Source organism: Hirundo rustica, chromosome 5 (assembly GCF_015227805.2).
Source record: "Hirundo rustica isolate bHirRus1 chromosome 5, bHirRus1.pri.v3, whole genome shotgun sequence".
In the NCBI taxonomy this organism is placed as follows: domain Eukaryota; kingdom Metazoa; phylum Chordata; class Aves; order Passeriformes; family Hirundinidae; genus Hirundo; species Hirundo rustica.
Window position 1 is genome coordinate 42,488,515 of NC_053454.1, and position 25,889 is coordinate 42,514,403.

At 37.1% G+C, this 25,889-nt stretch overlaps 1 long non-coding RNA gene across 4 annotated transcripts in view; it reads left to right on the forward strand.

The window, feature by feature from the left end:
- Window positions 1-9,231: 9,231 nt before the first annotated feature.
- LOC120753566 (uncharacterized) overlaps window positions 9,232-25,889 on the forward strand; it is a 48,300-nt gene continuing 31,642 nt past the window's right edge. For 3 of the 4 annotated variants that reach the window (XR_005701151.2, XR_009207860.1, XR_005701153.2), the window contains exon 1: window positions 9,241-9,339. This is a non-coding gene — a long non-coding RNA (uncharacterized LOC120753566). Of the gene's footprint in view, window positions 9,340-25,889 lie in introns of all 4 variants that reach the window. The other variant, XR_009207859.1, reaches the window with a different exon arrangement.

Below are 25,889 nucleotides of genomic sequence, written 5' to 3' on the forward strand. Positions count from 1 at the left end.
TTGGAGCACCTCTCCCATGGAGACCTGCTGGGATTGTTCAGCCTGGAGAAGGGAAGGCTCCAGGGTGACCTTAGGGCACTTTTGAGTACCTAAAGGGGCCTACAAGTGAGCTAGAGATTGACTTTTTACAAGGGCATGTAGTGAGAGGACCTGAAGAAATGACCTTATGCCAAAATGAAAGAGGGTCCCTGGAACCGTTCAAAGTCAGGTTGTCCATGGCTCTGGGCTCTGACCTAGATGAAGAAGTCCCTGCTCCCTGCTGGGGGGATGAGCTAGATGAGCTTTACAAGGTCTGTGAAAAACCCAAAACATTTTATGACTGTATGAATAATTTCATTAATCAACACCCAAAATTTTGTCTGAATAACATGTGATATTACATTCCTGAGTCAACAATGATCGCAATATGCTTCCACTTGAAAAAAACTGAGTTGGTACTTTTAATCAATGTTTTCCAAAAGCTTTGATGAACTTTATGGAAATGCTTTTGAGGATCAATATAAATGTTCATAAGACTAAATTTTAGCTTGGTGATTTGCAAACATTGGGATTTTGATTTTATTTTTGTTCTCTTTTTACAGTAATCAGAGTATTTAGAAACACAGGAACTGTGATATCCATGGTTAAGGGCTGGAAGAAAATTCAAAGGAAGTATTGTGTGTACTTTTTTCTGATCTTCTTGGACCTCCATGTTAGATCACTGTCAAGAGCAAAATATGAACTAGGCAGACATTTGGTGTGACTCACGTTCTTGTAAGTACTTTCTGCCTTTTTTCTGTGGCTTGAATTGTATCCCATTACAATAGTGAAGCCTGTAAGCTCAGGGACTGTGCATGTTTTTTCACTGTGCCCAGCATAATAGAGCATTAAACTTTGCCACCTCTTGGTTCTGCCCTGGAAAAATAACAATAACATGACTAATAGCATATACTACATTATTTTCTCCTTCTAATGTAAAACTGCAGGGGATTTATTAATCAGTTTAGGGAAATAAAAATGAATTTCCATTAAAGTGATGGGAATGAAATTAAGAGTAAGCTCAAACACTAAAGCAATATTCAGGTAAATACGTGAACTTTTGCAAGTTTACTGAACCTAAAATTAGCAGGGACATCCGGGCTCCACTTTGTATACACTCATAATACCAACACCTGTATTCATGTTTTAATGCTGCTATTTTAGTAATCCCAGATCCTTCAACAAGATCATGATGTGCTGGTATCCTCTGCTTAATCAGATTTCCAATTAATGTGGTGGTTTTTATAATTGTGTAAATAATTTGAAAGCAAATATTACAAAGCTAACTGAAAGTAAACCAAAATGTGTGCATCAGCGATATGACTGACAATTTAGACTGAAGCCTAAAAATATTTCTATAGGATTATTCTGTAATGAAGTAGTCTTCTGGCTTAGAGAAATTCTTGAAAACTGGATGGATGTGCCAATAAAGTGTTTCTACATACTCACACCTCCCTTATGCCTTAGCTGGGGTTTGAAGATACAGAATTATATGCACATTTTCTGTGATTCAGAAAAGCTGTTCTTTCCCTAGACTGTTGCATGCCACTGATATGTTTATCTCCTCTTTCCCCCTTGTTAATTTCATCACCTAAATCAAGTTTTCAGATGACATGGTCCATTGAATCTTCTGATAGATCAGTTCATTATTTGAATGATTCACTATTGCTGGCCTGGGATTAGATGTGTTGTTTTAAGGATCAATGGAAGCATGCGTGTGTGACCTTAAGGTCTCTTAGAATAGAAATGAATTGCCATTTCTCTTGTTCATCTTGACTGTTATTCTAGAATATACTCTGCTATTTTACTGCTGTAAGTCTTTGTCAGCCCATGTTCACCTTTTAAAAATAATCCTGTTAAGGAGAATAGATGTAAGGTTTCTCTCACCAGGCTTGCTAATTAAGTGAAATAATTGCTTTCAGTTATGTCTTGCTAGCTGGTTTTCACAGTTAAGTGACATATTATCGAGTGTGGCCCATCAGAATGTGTAAATTTCATTCTTTAGCAAGGACTCTTATGACGTGCCACTTTTGCCAGTAATATTCTATATATCTATTGTGACTGATGAGTGTAGTTTTTTCTTGTAGTTTCTTCTTCTTCTTAAAATACTTAAAATACAATGCCTCTGTCTAATTGTAAAGCATATTCTTAATAAAGTGCTTATCTGGCAAAGAGACATTTGAATATTTCTTCCATAATGATATGAAAACATATGTTAAATATATGGGATGTATTTTCTTTATGACTGAATGCGTATAAATTAAGAAGCATACTGATACTTTTTATATTAAATACTGATTTATATTGAATTGAATTAAAGCAAAATTTGGCATGTATTTTTATATTATATTACATTAATATTCATGCTGCAGAGCGAAATATATTTCCCAAAGCTTCAGACCTTGTATCTGGGCTTTTATATGTTCTTTCTTGAATTCTCATGTTTATTTAATTTTTTACAGTTCTCTAAGGCAGAAGAAAAATAGTTGAAAAATAATTTCATGAGACTTCTACCAGAAGTCCAGGAATTATCCAGAGCGAGACTTCTGCCAGAGGGGAAGCTATGCTGAATCTGATGGTCACCAACATAAGGGAGCAGATCAGGGACTTCAAGATTGGAGGCAGACTGGTGGAGTTGGTGGAGTTTTCAGTCCTAAAGAGAATGGTTCAAGTAAGGATTAAGGTTTGGAGCCTGAACTTTAGGAAAGTAAACTTCAAGATTTTTAAGGAGATCGTCACTTGGATCCCCTGAGAGACTGCCTTCAGGGAGAAGGGAGTGAAATGGAGCTGGCAGATATTTAAGGTAGTCTTCCATAAAGTGCAAGAACTCGCAACTCCCAGGACCAAGAAATTGGGCAAGGAGGACAAGAGACTGGAATGGCTGAGTGGGGAACCGCTGGTCAGACTGAAGGGAAAGAAGAAGATGCACAAGCAGTGGACAGGTGACCTGGGATTAGGGAATAGAGCTGACATATGGGTGTCTGTACTTGGCAAAAAGAATAGCAGGAAGGGCGTTACAGATATGTAAATCAGAAGAAGAAGAAGGTCAGAGAAGGTGTGCCCTCCTGATAAATGCTACTGGCAAACTGGTAAAAATGGAGAAGGTTGACTTTTTTGACTTTTTTTGACTCAGTCTTCAATGACAGCTTCTCTTCCCACACCTTTGAAGTGGATGGATGGCAGGATGGGGGAGCAATGCCCCTCCCACTGTAAGAAAAAATCAGGTTCATGACCACCTGAGAAAGCTGAATGTACCTAAATCAATAAGATGCATTCCAGAGTCCTGAGGAAGTTGACTGTCATTTACCTAAGCAGTGTTAGCTGCAGGCAGTGAATAACAGCTCCCAGAATGACATACTCCATTATTGTAAAAAATTGTCCCTGGACTGTTAATATTAATGCAAAAAAATTACAAAATATATTTATTTTTGTTACTTTTTAAAATTATTATTTAATGATGTTGTTATTCTGCAAGATTTAGCCACAATTGCATTCACAATGTTGAATTTATTCCCCTGATGAGCATTTGAATTGGCTGAATCAGTGAGAGCATTTGAATCTGTGGTGCCAGAGAGTCTAAGCTTGCTGCATTAAGATAACGCTTTCCTGATTTCTTCTTGCTTTTTAATGGAGTGCCTCTTTTTAGATTTACTTCAAAATTCCTATCCCTTATGCCAGAATGTTTGGCAGCTACTGGAATGATTTACTTAGCTGTGAATTTACTATCTTGCTTTTAATCCCAGTGAAATGATCCACCTGTCTGATATTCATTTCCCTGTTATTTCCTCTAATAAATCCCAGAAATAATATTGGTACACTGGTTTGTGTGTTATGGTGAACTTTTTTTCCTTAAGTCTGCTAATGTAATGTATTTTTTTAGCTTTGTCATCAAATAGCTTTGTTCAGATAATATGCAAACCCAGTCATACTCTGCCACTATAATTGTCACAGAGTAGGAGATACCCACAGAGTGACCGAAGAACTCACATTTTGTAGCAGAAAGTTAAACATCTAGTGAGTTAGTATTTAATCAAATAGGCATAAGCCCACATTTTAGGAGGAGAGGTACCATGCCCCCAATCACAGGGCATGCGCCATGCTACAGCATTCTAGAGCAGCTAGAGCTCTGCTGATGATCAGGGATGCATACCCAGGCTTAGAGTAGGGAAAATTTCCCTGGTCAGAATGTTGGAGATACAAAGTGAGTGCATCATTGTTCAAGGGTGAAGCAGAATACTTCAAATTGGAGTATTATCTCGCTAAGTATTTTGCCAAGGTCTTGCCTGTGTAACATTTTTCTAAGTGTACAAGATTTTTTTAATAAAAACATTCCTTTGTGTATGTACTTGTTATTTTCAAAAAAACTAGCATCCCGGATTAAGTAAAGTAAAGAGCCTCAAAATGATATTTGTAGTAACCAGTAAGTTGAATGGATGTAGTTAGTAGCTAAACTGGAGGTAAGAAGAGATTTCTGTACCCTGACTGCTTGGCATGTAGCTGTTGACTTTGAAGGAATTGTGAATCTCTCACAGCACTCTGGAGCTATACACTTAAGTGAACAGATTTTTGTTGTTGTTGTTGGTTTGGTTTGGTTTGGTTTTTTTGCAAAAGTTCAGCAGTGGAGATATTTACTTGAATGAAAGTGATGTTGCTTCAATTATCTTCTGTTTGACTTAGAATGGCTTAGAAGAGCTTGAAGTTATTTCTGTCATGTTTCAAGAAATGTCAGATAAAGTGGGCAGTGTGGGAGCATTATTTCCCAGTCTCTCAGATTGGAATTGTTAGATTTTTTAGAAATAAATGCTAATTTAAGGAGTCACTTAAACCTCTCTTTTCTTTGATGTTATTAATGTCATGGTTATAAAACAAAAGAACCACTTTCTCATATTTGATGGTGTGGGTGTCTGTACATGTCTGTCTCCTGCCACCATTCAATGACTGTTTTAGTCTGGGCAGGGGAGCGACAGAAAGTGTTGGATGACCACTAAACCACAGAATTTTTGCATAAAATAAGAAGCAAAACCTCTCCTAAATCTGGTTTCATCCCAAAACTTTTTATGAAGGTAACAGTAGTGAATATGCTTTCAGAGCATTGTAAGGCCTCCAAAGAACAGATGATTACAAAGTCTGTTGGGGTGATTCACACCAGCAGCATCAAAATTTGAGAATTTCAAATATGTGATGACACAGGGAACAAGTACTATGTTAAACAAGTACAGCCATTTTGGATCACAGGGAACCAAAGTATTTACTCTCCAGAGTACCTATGCTTCAAACCTTGTAACATGAATGCAATTTTTAAGTCAGAGGGGATAGCTTTTTCACTGCCTTCTTCACTGCTGTCAGTTTACTGGTAACTGGTTTAATCACAGTGGGTGGCTAACATTGGACTATTTAATTTTGTGTTATTTTCTCCAGTATAACTGCATAAAGTAATAGAATATGGTAACTGGTAAGGAAAGAGAACGTGGCACATGTATTACAGGAAAGAGCACTTAAAATGCAAGTTGTAGTTTTCAAAATATTTAAACAGTAACATTTTCACACTTTTTATTAACATCAGTGAGATTTTTCAGCTTATTCATTAGGATTATTTTTCTTTAAGTAGAGGTCTTATTATTGCAATTAATTTCAGTTTTTCTCTGCTGTTACTCGTGCATAAGTATGGTTGTATTAGTTGATATCCAGAACAACCTAATGTGCAAACAAATGGGAGTAAAATGTGTTCAACAATGAGCATACACATCTAGTCAGATGATGATAGCAACACTTTATCTGTGATCCAGGTTTTCTGTGCTTTTATCTTTTAACCTTTGTTACTTTTATATTTCTGTACTCGTGACAAAGTTGCAACAAGGTTTGTATCTTCAAAGGAACCCCTTTGGTTTTGAAGTTCAGTCCACTCAGAAATGGATGACTTTCCATTGGATGCCTTTACTGATTTAAAGGCAGTTTCAAAGATTTTTTAATGAGAAGTTCTATTTTCAAAATATAAGCTTTTCTAGTGTGTTCAGAGAATCAAACATCTCCAGGAAAACTGCAGCTTTTTCTTTTTTCCCCTTCCTTTTAGTGGTGCTTTTAGAGACACTAAATTATTTCAGTTCCTTCTGGAGGATTTTGTGTTGAAAAGCAGCCTTTGCTGAGGACAGTGTCATGCTTGCATAACTGCATGCCATATTTTTCCAATTTGCACCACAAGAGAAGAAATAAAGTTTATAGCATTTATCAGGCACTGGGTAGAGTGCCAAATCCCAGACAAGATTTTTCTGAAGTCTGCACGTGCCAGGAAGGTAATGGATAATGGATTGGTAGTAAAATGTTGATGCCAGGGGAAAATACTGGCCTGTCATGAAAGTCCCAAAAGGAAAAAGAAAAGTTGTAGCATAAGGAGTCTATTGCCAAAAAGCAATGAGATCAAATAAATGAGTGCAGCTGCCAAGCAGCAACATGAGTGACATTTTAATGGTTGTGAGCCTGTTTTTCTAATTCTGACCTTCCCAACTGAATAAAAATGCACTAATGTTAATTCCTCCCATCAGGCCTACTGAGGTGCTCTCTCCCAGTGGTACTATGAGCACGGAATAGGAGCCAGCAGCAATGGCCCAAAGATGGGACTTCCCTCAGCAGAGTCACTCAACAGGTTGCATAAAACAAAGGAGTCCTGTAGAAAAGACAAAATTTATTTTCCCTCCTTGAGTAGTTCTATAACTGAGAGCTACATTTGTCTTCATGTTCACTCTTTACATGACACAATCACACTTCAGCTTTCATATTTCAGGTATGTTTATCATACCACAAAAACACAGCTGAGCTTCTGCTAAAGTGGAAGGTTGGGGGCAGGTTGTTGTTCTGTGACTTAAATAATGGGTTTATGTCTGATCTGATCAATGTCACTTCATTAAAGAAAATTGGAAAGACAGAGAGTCCTAAACACTTAATAGGGCAGTAATTCCATATTATTTTTAAATTCTAGTTTGGTTCACTGTGATACGATAGTGTACAAGGTGTGAAATTCAGTTATTTTCTTAAGAGAAGAGAGCCAGTATCAGGGTATAAACAGTACTAGGAGCCAAATTTATATGAAATTGAAAAGCTGTGAAAACTGGGAGAAGCATTTTTGGCAAAAAATACTTTTTTCTGTCCTTAATTTTATATGTTTCCTAAAACAGTATAAACCACTATTATTTTAGAAATACATTAAAATGTAGTCTTTATTGTATTCTATATGTGTTGCAAGCACAGAGGTGGTTTTTGGTGTTTTGGGGGCTGTTTTGTTTGTTTGTTTGTTTTGTTTGGTTTTCCCTTTGGTTTGGTTTTGGGAGATTTTTTTGTCTTTTTTGTTTGTTTGTTTCTTTTCTTTTCTTTTCTTTTCTTTTCTTTTCTTTTCTTTTCTTTTCTTTTCTTTTCCTAAAGAGATAATTAAAAGGATTGCTCAGTATTTCACCAGTCAAAACATCAGAGAAGAAAAAGTAAATTCCACAGGTAGGACTCTATCTAGAATTCGAAACACAAACCAGATTTGCTGTACTACCGAATACTTCCAAATGTATTCCTGAATATATTGCTTTGTTTCTCTTGCACTTTGGCTTGGCTCAGCAGCAGTCCTATATCTTACAGGCCATTCTGAGGCGGGGCTGCAATAAAGGCTTTGGAGAACTCTACTCCTCAGGCACAGTGCAGACATCGTCTATAGAATCTTACAGGTCGAATGATGTGATAAGGAGAGACCTTGCTTAGGGAACAGATTAAAATGTATCACAATCAGGTAGCGTGGGCTAAAGAGCTTCTAATACTTATTAATAGCATGCAAAGAGGAGCTCACGGTTTATAAAAATGAGTTTAATCAATAAATGATGGCTTTTGTTTGTATTTTTTTAGGTGTCCCAGCCACTATTCAAGCTGGTGTTCACAAAGGCCCCTGGATACACAAGAGTCTCCATAACCACAAACTAAATAAAGGAGGTGATTGTATTTTGGCTGTAACAGTGAGGAATAACAGAGTTCATAAATTATCATAGGAAATCATATTTTGTTAACGTTTAAACAGATAATGTAGTTATTCTTTGCTGTAAGGGAATCTTGCATATGCTAAAGCTGCTGAGTTGAACTCTCTACGATTGGATGTTCAGGGGTTGTTTTATCTGTATCCATAGTAGCTGAAGGAGTTCAGCTCCACCAGTTTCTCTCCCTGAAAGGCAGAAAGAAAGGAGGGTTCCTTGCTTGCATGCTGACCCTCCTTTTTATGTCTATACAGATGACAATTTATGATTAGTTTACCAGATTAAACTTCTTAAAATTCTTCTAGGAACTGATGTTGCTGTGCCTTGTTCTGAGATTTCCAAATAATAAATATTCCAACTTGGTTCTCTGTAAAGTAACTTTTATTTTGAAGTGAGTATGTTGTAACTACTTCTGTCATCTGCCTATATTTATTCCTTGTTAATCCATAGTAGTAAAAATTTGCAGGGAATAGTTTTGTCTCTAAATAACATGATTAAATGTCTGCTGTATGTTCCTTCTCTTGTTGCTGTTGCTTTTAATTAAAATTTACTTCCTTTTCATGTTTAGTAGATATGACTATTATCTGGGATTTTTGATGTATTCTAAAATAAAGAGAAAAAAATATGATTATAATGTAAGGCAATGTATTGATAAAATACTAGTAATGTAATTTACTCCTAAGTAAGCAGTAATGAATCAAATTTTGTCTTAGAATGTATGATACTGAATTTATATGAAAAAGAAATCCTGAATGCTAGTGATATATTTTTATGATAATTTGGTAATCACCACAACCTGACCATAGCCTTAGCCTTAGCCTTACTTGAAACTCACAGTAAGTTAAACATTACCTTAGCTGTTTCCTTTGATCAAACATCTTCTCTTTCATATTCCATGTTTATTTTTAAACTAACAAAACACTCACTACAATCTCTTTCATTTTCTTATATATTCCTCACAAAAGTAAAATTGATTTTTTTTTTTTTTTTTTTTTGGTGTAAAGTTTCAATGGGTATGTGAGAATTGTCTTTCTCTCTCTGAAACTGCCTAACTTCATTTTTAGGAATGGTTAGGAACCAGAAAAAATACCACAATTTAAAAGGATGTGAAGGGTTACATTATTTTTCATTTCTCATTTGGTCTAAGCTCAGGTGCCAGAGGTTGCTGGTGATTTCTGCTGATTAAGGCTGCAAGCTGGGGTAGTTTTTTTCCAGCCTAAATCTGGGGAAGACTTCTCTTCTCAGTCTCCTCTTCTATGTTGTTTTTTGGATTAGCAGGAGTGAAGACTTGCAGCATCAAAACGTTTGCTGTTGAAAAGTTGTAAGTTTGATTTATTTACTTGTATTTGGTGGTGGTGGTGGCAGCTTGTGTAATTCCTAGTGAAGTTAAAAAGCACAGGGAATGGTGTCTTGTAGCTTCTTTGTTTCTGTGGGACATGGTGACCTGGCAGGGTCTGAGCAGCTGGAAAGTGAAGGCACCTGCTACAAATTCACTCTGTAATGTAATTTTTTTCCCCCCGCAAAGCTGCTCTTTGATTCTCTGCCAGGGAGCTTTCTCAGTCAGTCTGTTTTCATTCAGTTGAGACCAGACATGTTTATTTCATGCATTTTCTGTGTTGAGGTGATGTGGCTTCAGACTGCTCACTGAAAACAGTGAGGCCCCAGTCATTAGTGCTGGCTGAGGGGAGAACATTTCGTAGCCCAAGAATTTGGGATGGCATTTGAAAGTAGTTTCAGATATCCTTTGTAATTTGGTGATTTTCGGTTGTGGAAAGTAGTCTGAGGGTTCTGTGATGAGTATACACTGCTCTTGGAGATGCTGTGTCATTTGTGCGTGACAATAACCAAGGTTTGGTGGGTTTTACTTTTGGTGCCTATTTCTTTCAGTTTGTTCATTTGTTTGTTTTTCTGCCTGACTAGTTGATGTGGGCACATATTAAAAGACAGGACAATTGGGATTTGTTATTACCTTATGCGTCATTAAATATTAATTAGTGTTGGCGCTTTAGGTTACAGACGGAAAAAATTAATCAATATCTGGTTGTGAAAAACAATGATGAAGTTTTGGACAGTAGGGAACGTGTTTAGAGATTGTGTTGGACTTAATTACTGTGCTTTTTTAATAGTGATGGGGGAGGCATGTTATACTCAAATTAGCTCACCGAGGCTTCTTTGAGTTGTTTTAATTTAGAGAATTAAAAAAAAACCCTTTTAATGGGAAACTGGCCTCTCAACAGAGAGAAAAAACGAAAACCAGTGAATTCTTTTGATTTTCTTTGTCTCATTAAAGCATATGGAACTTCTAGAGAAGTACAGCGGTGTGTGTGTCTGCAAATCCGTATCTACGCGCTTACATGAATATACACAGATCATAATGAATTTTACCCGGTTGTCAAGGGTTGGTGGTACTGTTCTTGGTCCTTCCGATAAGTGGCAGAAGTAGCGCCTGAAATATAAGTGCACCATAAGGCTTATTTAGAAACTTTTAAGAACTTCCTCAAATGACAATTTTTGGTTGAATGCTGCATATGTAGGCTTTGGTATGGTACAGTCTTAAGAATTGTCCTGTTGTTTAAATAATTGCAGCAGCATGTAAGGGCCAACCAGTCACGCGTTTTCCCTTCAAGCTTCTAAAAGAATTTCAACAACATGAATTAAACTGTCACAACAGTGGTAGATGTTCTTATAGAATTGAACTTTGCAATAATATTCCCTTTGTACTATTGCAACATTGGACATTGTGAACTTCAGCAGTCTCAGTGAGTGAAAGTGGAACATCATCAAAACTAAATTCTGGAGCTGTCAAATCAGGACACAGAAATAATATTAACTCTTGCAGCACTCTACATCATAAAACTCTTCTGTGTAACACTGAACATGGCAACAACTTTGGTGATTGCTAAATGGAATTGTATCTTGGTTCAAAAAAGCCGTTATGACAAATGACCTGAGCAGAGAGAGAGAAGGGGAGTTTGGAGAACCAGATCACTTCATTTCAGAACTACTAGTTATTATGGCAGTGATAACTGAGATTTCCATCAAAACAATTCAGAGGGCTTTCAAACTGAGCTAATCTTAACTGGTCTAAGTGTTAGGAGTTACATGGTCTAATCAATTAGGAAAAAAAATGAGAAAAAATTAAGCATGTCTCCGAGTACAAGCTTAATTATTCTGAGTCCTAATAATTTCTGTGCAGAATTGAGCACAGATTTAATGTTGCAGGCCTTCCAAATTGGGTTTTTAGGACAAAGTTAGACTTCCAAACAGATTCACTGGTAGCCCACTCCAAGAGCAAGAAAAATTCCTGTTGTCCCTGGAGATGTTGTGAGATGCCTTTAAATTTTCAAAATGCAGAGGTAAACAGGGTAAAAGAACCGACTGCCTTTAAGGCAAAATAATAACCTTCAGCTGAATATTCAAAGAAGCTTATTAATCTTGCCCAGTAAGGCTTTTGACAGTCCTTTTATTCTGTTTGTCAGCTTTGAATCTGCGTTGTCAAAATCTTGCAAATCACTTGCAAATGGATATAGTTTTCAGGCAGGGTTCTTAAAAGGTGACTTTGAATTTCATGATTGCAAACCAATCAACAAACACGATTGCAGTTGCCATAAAAAGTTATCTGAAGATTTAATATGGTAGAGACAGTGACATAACTTTCAATTAAAGGAACTTAATGAAAACTATTTGTCATATACAATTTTAAAAGATAGACATAAACAAAACCAACAGAACAATCATATAAGCATTCGTTTTCTTGTGGGCCATCTTCAGTCTATATAAGAGCAAAGATGCCAATATAGGCCTGGAAAAATTCCATTTTCTAGACATTTATAAAGAGAAGCCTTTAAGCCTTTTACTTTTAGATGAGATATGCCCACAGTCTTGGGAGGATATCAGAAGGGTAAGCAAAAGCTTCTGAAAGAAGACCAAGAAATTTGTTACACTGCTTTAGTCATTGGCCTGTCTTATTTGAAATGCTTTAGTTTCCACAGAGCCTATAAATTCTTTCTTGAAAGTTCAGTAAAATTATGTAGCCCTATAAACATCTGAGCTACAAATCAGACTGTTCAGAAGTTTGGGTCTGCGACAGGGAGAAAATAATTAAAATGATTCCATGAGAAGAAAGGTCAGACTGAATATTTTGGCAGAACCTAAGACACTTTCATTACTGGTATTAAGGGATGAAGGTTCCCCTTGTGGTGAGTATACCTTGGGTTCTCCAGCAAAAGTGACTGACAATTAAATTTATAAGGGAATGAGTATGGCAAAAAAAAAAAAAAAAAGGCAACAAAAAGAAAAAAAACAAAAAGGAAGTAGAGAACATTTGAAATGCAACTGAATTTCCTTGTGGATATTAAATAACAGTAGAGAAGTAGGGTTCTCATTACATCTGAATCTATTTGCCTGAGAAAGTCTGGCAAAAAATATTTTGCATGTTTCTCACAGAGCTCTGATTGCTGTCACCCCATTCTCCTCACAGAGTCTAATGTAGTCTAATGCTGTATTTCACGTAAGTTGATCTGGGACCTCTAAAGTCTTTTGGAGAAAAGTGGTTAAATTACTTCGGCTGCTGCTGTTGTGTTTGCTAGTTTATTCTAAGTTTTGGAGAGAAGCATTGCTACTGTGTGTAGACAATTTTAAGTGACCTAGTAGAATAAAAGACTGGAACTATTATTACATTACTGTTAAAGGAGAAGGAAGTACGAAGTACCATCATTAGCCATCAAGATCCTTTCTAGCTTAGGGGACCTAATCTGATTTAAGGCAAAAAGTCCTTGCCTTGGGAAGTGCTCTGCTTACTGTCATGCTGAAGAAACATCCCTTTCAGTTGTGAGCTTGTCAGTAAAGAACATGAACTCCATCACCCAGTACACTTAGATCAACTTTTATGAAGTAAGCAGAGCCAAGTTGTTCTGAAAGGAAAATGGGAAATAGTGGCAGATCCTTTTGTAGAGCTACCAGTATTGGAGCCGGTAGCTGCATTTGCTCTGACTCACTGTAAGTTGTTGTTCTTCTACTCCTCCCACTCTCTGCAAAGCCATGATTAAGTGCTACAAAGAAAGTCTGTGTTTCAGATAGCCAAGGGGCGGTGGGAAAGAAGTGATTTGCAATTTAATCCAAGTGGCTTCCTGGGTGTGAATGGGCAATGCAGAGACCTCAAAAGTCTGTGTAGAATAACACCAAAAAAAAAGGCAACTGGTGGCCTTAAAATTATTTGATGCATTTGCACACATCACATCACAATTTGAAAACGGCTTTTTCTGAGTCTGGAATGTTCCATGTAGGACAATGTGTGTCTTGAATAACTCAAGGCATAGCCTCAAGTGTAGTGTATTTACGGGCGTGATATCTGGGTTAAATATCAGTTGGAAGACACAAATCTATAAAATCTGACCCTTTATCTGATACAGAATGAAATCCCATTAACGTGGGGGTTTTTTTCCAGATTAGCTGCTTTGGACAATTGTACCACATCCAGGAACTTGGAGAAATTGAAGAGATAGAGAAATATAGATTTATCTTATTTGACAAGTTTGTTTCTTCCATTGTTAATAAAAGTTATCCCAGTAGTCTCTCTGTAAAAATCTGTACATCCCTGTTTTCTGTGTGTCAGCATTTTAGAATGTGATACAGAAGTAGCTGGTGTGGATAACAAACTAGCCTGGTAGTAAGAGTAGCACACCTCAATGTTGTGCACTGTGGCTATGGTCACAAACATTAATCTCATGCTAAGAACACAGAAAGCTAAATATCTTTTTTGTTTGGTTGGTTGGTTTTTTTAAGTTGCTGGAAAACATGACATTTTTCCTCCTATTTTTTTGGTCAGGACACACGTGAAGATCTATTTGAAGGATGTGTGAAAGAAATGAACTGAAAATACTTCAATAAATATTATGGCATTAAGATTAAAATTGGAACATGTTCCATCTCCCTGTACATTGCCTGCCTCCTCACTTCTACCTCCTCACTTCTTTCTGAATTCGCTTGTCTTCAGGTGACCTGAATTATGATATCATTCCATACAGGACTTTTGGGCAAGGCTGGTGTCACAGGCTGAGCCTTTAGTAAAATAATACCTGTCATTTTTTTTTCTCTGTAGTAGCCAGCTCAACACAAATCAGAAAGTAGGACCAAGTATTTTTTGTTTTGTTTTGTAATTCATAGTAAATCTAATATGCTTTTTTTATTTTTATCCAAGTTCCTTTGTCTGAGACTAGATCTAATCTAGAATAGATCTAATCTAGCCTCCACAATAACACCACCACCCAGCAACTGAAACGGTTTTAAAAGAACAAATAAGGTTAAATTGGCAGTGTAAGTATCTCTTGATGTGACTTCAGAAAAATTTATGTGACCCATAAGTACCAGATGATGAAGTCTGTTTGCAGCTGGAAAAGGCACTCTTTCCATGTGTGAGGTGAGAGAGGAAATGGCATTGAATGTTTTTTGATCACCATTTCCTAGAAATGCTTCAGATGCAACATCCCTGGAGACCATTTTGCTGAGTAGAACAAGTATTCAGTGACTTCCTAGGGAAAAAAATTAGCAAATGTGTCTGTCTTTGAGAAGTTATACTGTAGTACATATGCCTTCTTTCTTCTCCTGTGTTTTCAAACTGCCTCCCAGGGCAGTATTATGAAAATTTTAAGATATTTTTATGCTGTCTTTGGTAAATATGATTGCCCAAGATGTTAAACTCCAAAGGCTGTTATTAATCAGTAGAAATGATACATTCAAGGCCAAACAAAATTTGTTTTCCTTTGTGTTCACATTTTTCGCATTTAAAATGTAAGTTTTGCAGATCATCTGGGACAAAACTACTTCCCACTTGAGGCCATTTAAATTAATTATCACAAAACCTTACTTTTGTATATATCTTAATTTTTTCTTCCAGAAAAATAATTAGATTAAAACGTAAAAGGGCATCAGATGCCAGAAGTGATCTAAAAGTCAAGGTGGTATAAGCAGAAATAAGACATATTTGCCCAAAGACAAATGCTATAAATTCACATTCACATGTGTCATCATCAGTCTCACCATATTCCTACACACCAGCCAAGACATTGAGAGTCCCTGGGACACTGGGTGGAAAAATGAAAGCCAACAGTTCCAGAGACTGGAGAAAATGGGATCATGGTATTCACCGAGAAGCAGTTTTTAGAGGGAATTTTCCAAAGCCTCTGTTTTTGTCCTGATTTGTTTGTTTGGTATTTGGGAGACTCATTCTGTCAGACACGGAACTCTGTTACTTGCAAAGCACTGCTGATGTTTTCCAAAAAAACCCCACCCGAGTGAGGTGAAGTAGACTGTGTCAGCTGGTGAGAGGTTTGGTGAAGCCCTGCACTGTGCAGAGGCACGGTTCTTGTGCTGCTGCCCTGTGTGAAGTGCACTGGTCTCTGACATGTGATGTTTCTCCAAACAAGGTCTGGATTTCTTGCAAGGTTGTTCCTGGGGCTGCCCAGGGTGTGTATCTGTGATGGGCCTGTTGCTGTGGGAACTAATGGAGTTCTAAAGTCAGCAGTAAGATTTCCTTTTGCTTTGATTCCCTGGAGAGGATGAGCAAGTCCTTTTCAAATGCAAATATTCTGTGTGCAGCCTTAGCAGAGGGAAAAAAAGATAGGAAGGAGAATAAATCTGTATTAAGCTTTAGACATTTTCAAATTGCTTGTGCTACTGGTGCCCTTTTTTAACCTCTTTTTTTAATTTCTGCAGAGCATTCCCTTGTGTAAGTTCTGCTATGCTAAAATCAGTCTGATATTTGGAAGTGATTTTTCTTCTCTGTGTGTAGGAAGTTGGTGGTTTTGGTGGGAGTCTACATTCTTCTCTCCATGACGATGGGGAAGTAGAAATCTTCCTGCTCCCCCAGAATGATCATGTGCAATTTTCGACCTTTTCTAGTAATGCACATTGTGGCGCTTTTCTGCTTGTTGGTTGGTTGTTTTTTATATAGGGTTTTGGGTTTTTTTCCCCACAAGTAAACAGAAGCACAGGATGTGGCAAGAAGGGAGGAATTCTGCCAGTGTTAATCTGTAGCTCTCTTCTAACTTGGCTCAGGGAGTTAACATCATCCTTGTTCCCTTCTTTTCCTCTGCCTGAGACAGCTCTCACCTTAAGGTTTCATCATTGTCTAATACTGGATTGCAGAGAATTAGTTTTAGGTTCCCTTTTTTGAGTTGCAGAAATACTTTGTTCTGCAACTTGTCATCAGTGCTAAGCTACTAATTACAAAGTACATTCCTCCAACATTCCCAAAGTATTTATTTCCTCAAAAGCCTGCAAAGCGTTCAACACCTTTCCTGCAAGGACATGCAGGGGCCTATAATTTTGGGAACTAAGCTATTTTCAGTTTAATCAAAAGTTGAAACTAAAAGATGAGTGCTCCTTGCAAAAAGATGTCTCCTTGATGATTTGAAAGCTGCCTTCTCCCTGAAAGGCTTAAAATTAATATGCTTTAGGAAAAACTCTTAACAGCTAGGTCAAGATTACTGCTGCAGTTGGAGGGAAAGAGTACTTCAAGAGTTGCTTCTGTGTTCCCTCAACCTGGACTGGCTGTCCAGGGAGTTCCTTTGAATAAATCAACCTCTAGTACTCTCTGTTTCTGCTACCAGTGCCACTATTGGGTCCTTGAACTGGAATAATGGGGTAGGGCAGTGCTGCTTGGAGGTGTGATAGCATAGAAGGCTAGAGAATCCAACATGAGGGCAGATACAGTTCTGTAACACCTCCCTGAATCACCCAAAAATTGGCTTGAATCAATTAAAGGAGGAACAAATATGGTCTGTCTTGTAGATGGGGTGGTTTTGATGTATCTGTTCAAAGAACAATCAATTAAAATACAGGTTTTCCTTATTCAGTAATCATTATCAAGGGTATTCAGCAGTCTTAATTTAGGGGTACTGTTAGGATTTCACTACTGTAGTTCCATTGGCTTCAACAGCGTAACTTCTGCTTCTCAGGGGAACAGAAATAGTAGCTGGACTCATGTTTTCAGAGTTTCTTTTAATTCTGGTTACTAAGTAGGTCATGACTTTTGCTTACCATGTGTTTCCCATAAAAGCCCTGGCTGCCTTGAGTGCTATATGATAGGTTGTCTGGAAGCTGCAGACAAAATGCATGCACTATGCTAGAAAGACTTTCTGAAATATCTTGTGTACAGTAGCTGAGGCTGCCACATGCTGCTTATGCTACAGTGTCTGCATGTGGTCACAGTTTCAGTGTTCATGCTGCTGCATTCTCCAGAAAAATACCCAATGGTAAAAGGGCTTCAGTGCATACAGGATGATGTAAAAACAAGTTAAAAATAAATCTGTGCAACGTCTAAGGAGGGGAAAAAGAGACTCTGCAAGACAATCCAAGTCTGTGCTTTTGTGGACAGTGGCAGGGAAGGGAGAACTAAAAGCACATGTCAAAACAAATACATTGATGGATATAAGAAATACTGTCTCCTCCAAGATTTATCTTTTGTAAAAGAAACCAGGATTGAGAGTTAAAAGGAAACTAATATCTGTGTTGTGTCAATGTAGAATAGCATGATATTCAGCTTGTAGAGGGGAGGCTGAATGATGATCACCCAAAGCCAGCACTTTACTGAGCTATTTTATTAAACTTACCGTTGATTTGGTGTGTGGCACTACAAACTGCCCGGATTTTCATGCTGGGGAGGGTGTGTGGGAAGGGTTGTTTTGGGGTTTATGTTGCCATTTTGCTAATGGTTATAAACTTTCATGTTTGCAAAATTGACCATCTTTGTGTAAAAATTACCATCATGAAAGAAAAAAACCATTTTCTAGTTTTTTACCTTTATTCCTTTCTGAAAATGTCTTTTCAGTCTTGCCAAATTCAATGCAAAGTCTTCCATTTTCAGTTATTATGGGACACTATTTAATATTCACATCATCTAGTGTTGTGGTGTAGGTGTTCTTGCCACGGCTGCTGTGGTTTCCTTGCAAGGGGCAGGTTGTGCAGCATGCAGAGGATACATCCTTGTGACAACAAGCCTATCTTCAGTGGTATTCCAGAAGGGACACTGATGACTTGGTAATGTTTCTGGGAAGGAGAAAAGTTTGCAGAAATGATTGCCTGCAGTGTAGTTGAGCCGCAGAGCAGACGGATGAGCTGCTGGCGTCTGGTGTGTTCCCCCTCAGCAAGGGCTCACTGCCAAGGTATGATATCATGGACTAATGGATCAGGCTGGTGCTGGTGCATCAGGACTGCTGCTTCTGTCTTAAGGAACAGTTTCCTGCAAAGGCCAGAGGTAAACTTTGATGAAGGATAAGATCTAGGCAGACAGATTTTGGGCAGAATCTTGCAATTCGCTGCTTCTGCAAAGAGGCAACTCAGTAGCCACAACTTCTGTGCTTGACCCTATGCTGGTTAAAACCTGCGGACTTTCTGCTAAGAAAAAAAATATGAAATTACCAGTGCTGTTGGAATTCTCAATGACTTTGGAAGACAAAGATTTAGAAACCAGCATTCTTGTTACTAAAAAAAAAAAAAAAAAAAAAAAAAAAAAAAAAAAATTAGAACAGCAGAGTTAATTTCATGCCTGTGAATGATCTCTTTTTGGTAAGTTCTACAAAGTTTTAATAAATTGCTCTGTAATTTAGGAGAAGGGGAAGAGTCTAATCCCTGGCATAGAAGAGAGAAATTCTGGATAAAGGTGATGACCATAAAATCTTTCTGTCTGTGCTTTAGTATGGCTTTCACCATCTGACATGTTGATATGATAACTGAGGAAACTATGTGATGGTTTAAGTGGTTTTTGGAATCGGGAGCCTTTCCTGAACAGACAGAACCTTGGAGAGATGGGCCAGGAAAAAGGCAAATGTCTTGCTGAAAAATGTGTCTTCTCTGCATCTAAATGAGGTTGGGACTGTAAGGCTTTTATGAGGAGAAGCTGATGATTAAGTCTTTTCAGTGCACATAAGCATGTAATAAATCTGGATCTGAACTCTGCAATGTGACTGACTGTACAGCAGGGTGTATCTGAAAAGCTATAACTTTGGACATCCATGGAAAGATTTTGCAGTCAGTTCTCCAGTTCTGCACCTTGAATTAATCAGTTGCAATTTATACTCCTGTTTTGATTATGGAGCCCTCGAGTAACTCACACAGGAGTACAGAAGCTAGATTTATCTTGGAAATGTATTAATCCTTGTGAGATAGATATCTAAAATCCTATTTATAGTCTAAATAGAAAGAAAATGTGTGGGAAGGTGAGAAGGATCTGGCTGTGTATTTAGTCTTTAGTATTTGTTTAGCAGGGATGTTCACAGATAAATAGGAGTGGTCTTTGTTGCAAGGAAAATTCTCACTGGGTTAAATGAATTTCTTTGTTGTCCAGGTTTGTTCAGTAGAATTAATCTGACTTATTCATCAGAGATTCTGACTTATTCATCTGACTTATCCTGACTAAATGAGATCCAGCTCATGTTTTCTGTAATACTGTGGATGTTAATAAATAGTCATGTTATGGCCAGGTATATTTGGCCTGAACTCATTATGTTAGTCAAACTCACTTAGCAACTATTGCAGACCTCAGGAAAGTATTTGAGGATATAAATGACATCTTATTTTTCAGGTGGCTAAATCTGAATTTTGGTTAAATATCATAAAAAACTTAGAACCAAAGTTGAAGGAGCTCCTCTGTTCACAGAGGGGTAGAAAAACACAGGAAAGTTTGGAGGGTGGTTTGGTTTCTGCTTGGGATTTTGTTGTTGTTCTTTTCTTTTCTTCTTTTTCTATTTTTTTTTTTTTTTAATTTCTTTGTTGTTGTTCTGTACTTTTATGTCAGAAGACTTAATTCAAAGTAGAGCTTGAATTTTAGATCCAAAAAAGAAAGAAATGCGGGATGCAATTCTCTAGAATTTTCTGTTGTTAGGTAACTAGGAGAAGAAAAATGGATATTTTTTCAAAGATGAAAGGGTTTGTTCTGTTTTTCTTCTTCAAAGAGTTAGTTATCCTCCTGCCATTGTCAACAAGTGAAAATAGAAAATAAAATATTTGGGTCTTACCTTGCTAAAGTGGCCCCTTTTTTTTTTTTTTTTTTTTTTAAATTCCTCGTTTGTTTGAACATTAATCAGGACCCTCTTCCTGAGCAGTGTCAAGAAACTTTGATGTATCTGTGGTAATGTTTTCTGACAGATGTGAGGAATGATTTGATTGTACCTTTCCCTGTATTAAATTTCTCTTTACTCCTCTGCGTATGATTCAGACATTTACCATTTCTGTGTGGAAGTGGAGGCCTGTCCACATTCGTCAAAGCTCCTAAAGCTGTCCCCAGGGCATCCTCCCGTGTCATTGGTAAATGTGACAGATCTGGCATGTAGAATAAAATGAGCCGAAGGAGACAGGAGTGGGATTAGTGTGTCCCTTCCCATCTAAACTACAGCAAAATCTACCAAAAAACCACTTTATGGGCTAACACATTTATGCAAAGCACCTATTCATGTTGTGCACCCATCTCACTGGTTCTTTTCTCAATAGGTACAAAACATTCCCCTTCCGGCAAATTACCATGTGGAACTGGGTGGCCGCTCGAGATGAAGCAGTGTGAGATGCTGTACAGCAATATCTTTAGTGACCTATAAATGCTAGTCAGAATGTTTTGCAGCTATTACGCTTACCTGAAGGTAACTGTGCAGCAAAGCTAAAATAGTCCTTTTTTTTGTGAGTGAAGCGTGCTGCTCTATCAGTCTTGATTGTACCTATTGGATTCTTGTGCACACACACGTATGTGGTTGATTACGCAGTTAGGATATATGTCCTGCATTTTATTTATCTGTTTGTCAGGACAAACAGATAAGTAAAATTCTTTATGATTGTATTTATCCTTTAATTTCTAATTGGTTTTCAGAATTTTACATCTATCCTGAATAGATCAGTTAGCATTCTTGGGTTTGAATGTCCTTTATGTTGCTTTACTATCAAAAGAGGCTATATGTAAGAGGGAAATATTCACATCTCGTTCTCTTTAATTTTCAGTTTAGGCTGCATCAGTTTTATTCCGTTCACTTTTAGTAAGTCTAAGGGCCATTGTAGAGTTGTGAATACAGTTTTTTCAGCAAAAAAGAACTAGCCTGAACTTTGGCTCTCTTTTTTTTTTTGTATTTTTTTTTTTTTTTTTGTGAGGCCACTCAGAAGTGCAGTGTTCTATTTATCTCTTTCATAATGCATTTTGGAAAAAAGCAGGTTAGATTCTGGGAACACACTGACCTCCTTGCCCTCATCACACAAGTTCTAAAGGATTTTTCCTCCCCAAAGTGCCTTGCTACATAAACAGATGACCTACCTGTTTACCAGATTCATTCCTGGATATGAAATAAATTTAAGTGACTCAGTGCTTCCTATTAAGCAATATTCCCAGTATTCAGAGGTAGGTGGTGGAATTTTCCATACTCTCTGTGGAAAATCATTTATTTCCAGCACATCTGAAAGACTTACCACAGATGCCTTTCTGATATCACTTCCTTATAGAAACTGAAGAGATGTTTTTGGTGTCTCAGGACCAGGTAATATACAAGTATCTATACATGAACAATATTACAGCAGTAGTCATTTCCACAACTGTAAAATGAATGGAACAAATAGAAGGTTTACAGATATGTGATAAGAAATGTGAACATAATGTGAACAATCTTCTACAGTCACAATATGAAAGGCTGCTGCTACCTGTGGACCATTCTGTGGTCCATTGTTATTTTATTTATTCATAATCTTTGATCTTCTACAACACCATTCAGAAATTTTAGGTGGGATCCTGCACTTATCTGTAAGGGATGACTGTTACTGCATAGATCCCCCATGTGATTGTTGTTGAGGCTATGTTTATGTGGCCATGAAAAAATGGATCTGGATATAGAGGGAATCTTGAGCCCATGTATTACTCATGAGTGCATTTTTGTTTCAAAGACTAAGAAATGATCTGCCCTTTTGTGTCTGCCTGGGTACTGCAGTATCTTTTGTCAACTTGAAAAAGAGGTCAAGAGCTTAATAGGCAAGAAAGCTGAACTTTTAAGGTTTATTTTCCAGGATAAAAGCAAGCAGGAACATAATATTTCTCTAATATTTATTGGTGAAGATTTTTCTGTGAGTCTTTCCTAAGCTGTGGGCTAAACAGTTGGAAGGGCATGGGTGTCTATGTGATTTTTGTGTACTTATATGAATGACAGTGGCTATTGGGAACTATTTCTAGTACATATCTGTTTTGATAAAAATTGTACAGATATCAATACTGTTTGACTAATTCCCCTGAATGCAGTTTTCAGAGGTTTCATATCTGGCTGAATCTAATGTTGGTGCAGAAAATGAAATGCTAAATTAACTCCTTGGTTAAAAGGTCTTACATGGTAATCAAATCCCTTCATACCAAACCTTTGCTTCAGGTGTGAACTAGAACTTACCAAACTCTTGTCTGGGAGCCAATGAAGCTGAGTGAGTTTGCCCTAGCTAAGGCATCAGAACATCCCAGTTTGCATCATGCTGTGTAGCATCTCCCAGCAGAGTCAGTGTTGGGATTGGTTTTGGTTGGAGTCCTGTTGTAACTGTCCTCCTCTCCTTCAGACAGTTTTCATAGCTCCACTGAAGTGTGAAAGAAATCTCTTACATGATCTGTAGTGTAACTTGGAATGATTTGCATGCTTGAGTCATTGATCTGACTTACAGTGACTTGAGGCTTGATGTTCAGCAGTGAACAGAGAATAATTGAACTGAGGACAGTGGCACTGGGTATAGAAAGGAATATGGAAGACTAATGAAGTCCTGGAAAGCAGAATGAATTGATATCTTGAAAAAAAATTACAAGGCTGAACAAATTCTTTTGAAAAACAATTTGGCTGAACTCATGCTATAAAAGTCTTGTGTGGCCATAGCCAAAGAAGTGGTAATTCTTCTCTTGTCCGCGAGTTTACAGTGCAGTACTTTTAATGCTAAATATAGAGAGATACATTTAGCGTGTATCTATAACAGTAGCTTTGAATAATTTATTGTGCTATTATAGCTAAATGTTTCATCCAAAAATGAATTCAAAGCAGATTCATTTTTCCTCCTCTAAAGATTTTGATTGAATGTCAACTTTATAATTAGTAGCAAAATGCTTATTTGATGATTTAAAATCCAGGAAGTAGATTGTGTCAGACACTGATTTTAGCGAGGGGATGCAATATTCTTAATAAATTTTACCTCTTTTCCTCTGTGTTTCCTTGTGTAAACCTCATTAACTTGATCATCACCATATTTTAACCTGTAGTTGTATAGGATTGTCTGGATTGCAATCGAGGGATTAAAGGGCTACAAAAGACTGTCCTCTGGAATGTTCCCTAATTTTATTGTATTACAAAGTACTTAAGTGTAATGTTTCCATATGTGTTGCAGCATTCTGTATCCTAAATAACCTGAATGATAGGCAGCCATTATCATTATAATCATTATCATTTCTTCATGACTCACTTCCTCAAAGTGAAGCTGTGGCCAGTAGGTCATTTATTTAAGGAGAAATACTGTTAATCTGTCAATTCCGTCATGCTCTGAGAATGCATGAAATTCATTCTCCTTGCCTCTACCTACATATTTGCTTAGTATAATATATTTTTAAATCATGCTTGAGATGTTAGTGGATTTTTTTGGTAGCTTACATTACAAATTCACCTAAGCTGTAGGCTCTTTAAGCCCATAGTCTCTTTTAATCAGTAAGCTATATGTATTTCAAGTTACTGAGCAGTTTATTTTCTTTTAATTTATTTGAAAGGTCATCTTACCTAATTTTAAAAGTAAAAATGAAGTTAATTTTATTTTCCATTAAAGGGTTGCAATTTCTTGTGAACTGCTGCAGTCTTTTTTGCTCTGTTTCCAGAAAGACAACTTCAATAAATGTCAGATGTAGAATGCCATGACATATAATGACACTGTTGCAGCAAAGCTTGTAGACTTGTCACATGTGCCTTAGACCTTTGTCACCAAAACTACCTGTGGGGAAAAAAAAAAAATCCGGTTGTTCTAATTTCTTTTTACTTTCCACCCCAGAGTGATCCCTTCTAGACATTATGCTGAATTCTTCTCTCTAATATATTAAGGTAAATGAAGACTGAAAAGATCAGTGTGGTACCTGTAATAGTGTTGTCCTTGTTGAAGAAGAGAAAGAGAGGGTTTTGCCTGAGAATTGTGATGATTCTGCCTTGGATACTTATTCTGGAAGAGTAATTTTTCATTGATGTGTAGGTTTTTTTGTTTGCTTGCTTTTTTGTTTTCTTTGTTTTATTCTTGTTTTGTGTGTGGTGGTTTCGTTTGGCTTATTTGATTTTTTTCTGTACTGATACATCTAAGGTATGAATTCCTTCCATTTCTCTGTATTCAATGTGTTATTTCTTTTTGGGAATGAGAATACTGTGACTTTCCAAAATTTCATTGACGTCTAGCATCAGTCACTTGGAACAAATCTCCGTGATTTCTGTCTGGAGAAACAGCACAGGCATGGATCACATTTACTCCAAACTGTCGTGTATCCTGAAGTTATGTATAAATGCATAAATGTATAAATTAAGGGTCAATTTGATCACTCATGAGGTTGTCAAGGGAACTTGGATGACAACAGCCACCATGTAAATATCACCAGCTGCCTCCAAACTGTCGCAGAGAACAGTGGCCTGCTAATGGCCAAGGGACAAAGTTTGAGTGACACCTTTGCCTCCTAGCTTTGGGAAGGGACACTTCACAGTGAGCTCCTGCCTCATACTTCAGGGAAGGTGAAGATTATGGTGGGCAGGACAACCAACCCTTTGGATGGATTAAGAGAGAAAGAGGGTGTTTGACCTCCTGCAGAAGACCTGGTTGGAATATTTGCCAGTGTTTTAGGATGTAAATGTCCCAACTCAGGAGCTTTCTAAAAATAAGGGTGTTGTCTACTCTAGGGGCAGGCTATAGAAAAGTATAAATATAAGCATGTTTTAATTTTTGTGTATCGGTACTGCTGCCTTGGTGCCAAGCAGATGATCAGTCTCTAGGGTTCCAAGTGCATCTCGTCCAGGGTTTTGGTTTTTTATTTTTTTTGTGTTGTTTCATTTTGGGTTTTTTTTTTTTGGTTGGTAGGGTTTTTTGTTGTTGCTGTTTTTTTGTGGGTTTTGTTTGTTTGTGGGGGGGGGGGGGTTCTGTGGTCCTTTTTTTGGAGATTTTTTTTTTTTTTTTTTGTGTGTGTGTGTGTGTGTGTGGTATCTATATTTAATCTATATCTGTCTCTCAAGTGTTCTACATCAATTTTACAGGCAGCTGTAGCACTTACACTATGGAAAAATGAGCATAATGTGGGGCTTGCTTTCCTGACCTTTTAAATCAAGACTTTACTATTATTTACTATTATTTTTCCCTGTAGAGTCACCATGGTAACATTTGTCTTTTTAAGTGATAGTTGCATTTACTAATAGTAGCTATTTATACAGTCATTGACCTGCTAGTAGAGGAGAAACAAGTGCCTTCCGTAAATAAATTAAATTCTTATTTGCACAAACTAAATGTTCAATAAAACCCAATTTCCTATTTAACTAACATTCCTTGACTTTTGTAATTTTTCATTTGATTTTTCCTACTAATTGTTTAAAATCCTGATTTTTTTAACTTGTGCATCCTTGTTTCCAGAGCACCAGCAGTTTAAGTGACTGTAAGAAGTGTTCTGTTTCTGTCACAGAAAAGACTGTGCCTCTTTCACCTTTTATATATGCATTTTTAAGTGTGTATAACTTTAAAGAACTTGCTTGCAGTTCAGTGACAACCACATGCCAATTCAGTAGTAAAATTTTTAGCTATTAATTACTTTAATTGCAAAGTTTATTTAAAAATTAGAGTTTTTTTCATCAAACAAAAGGTATGGTATTCATTTCTAGT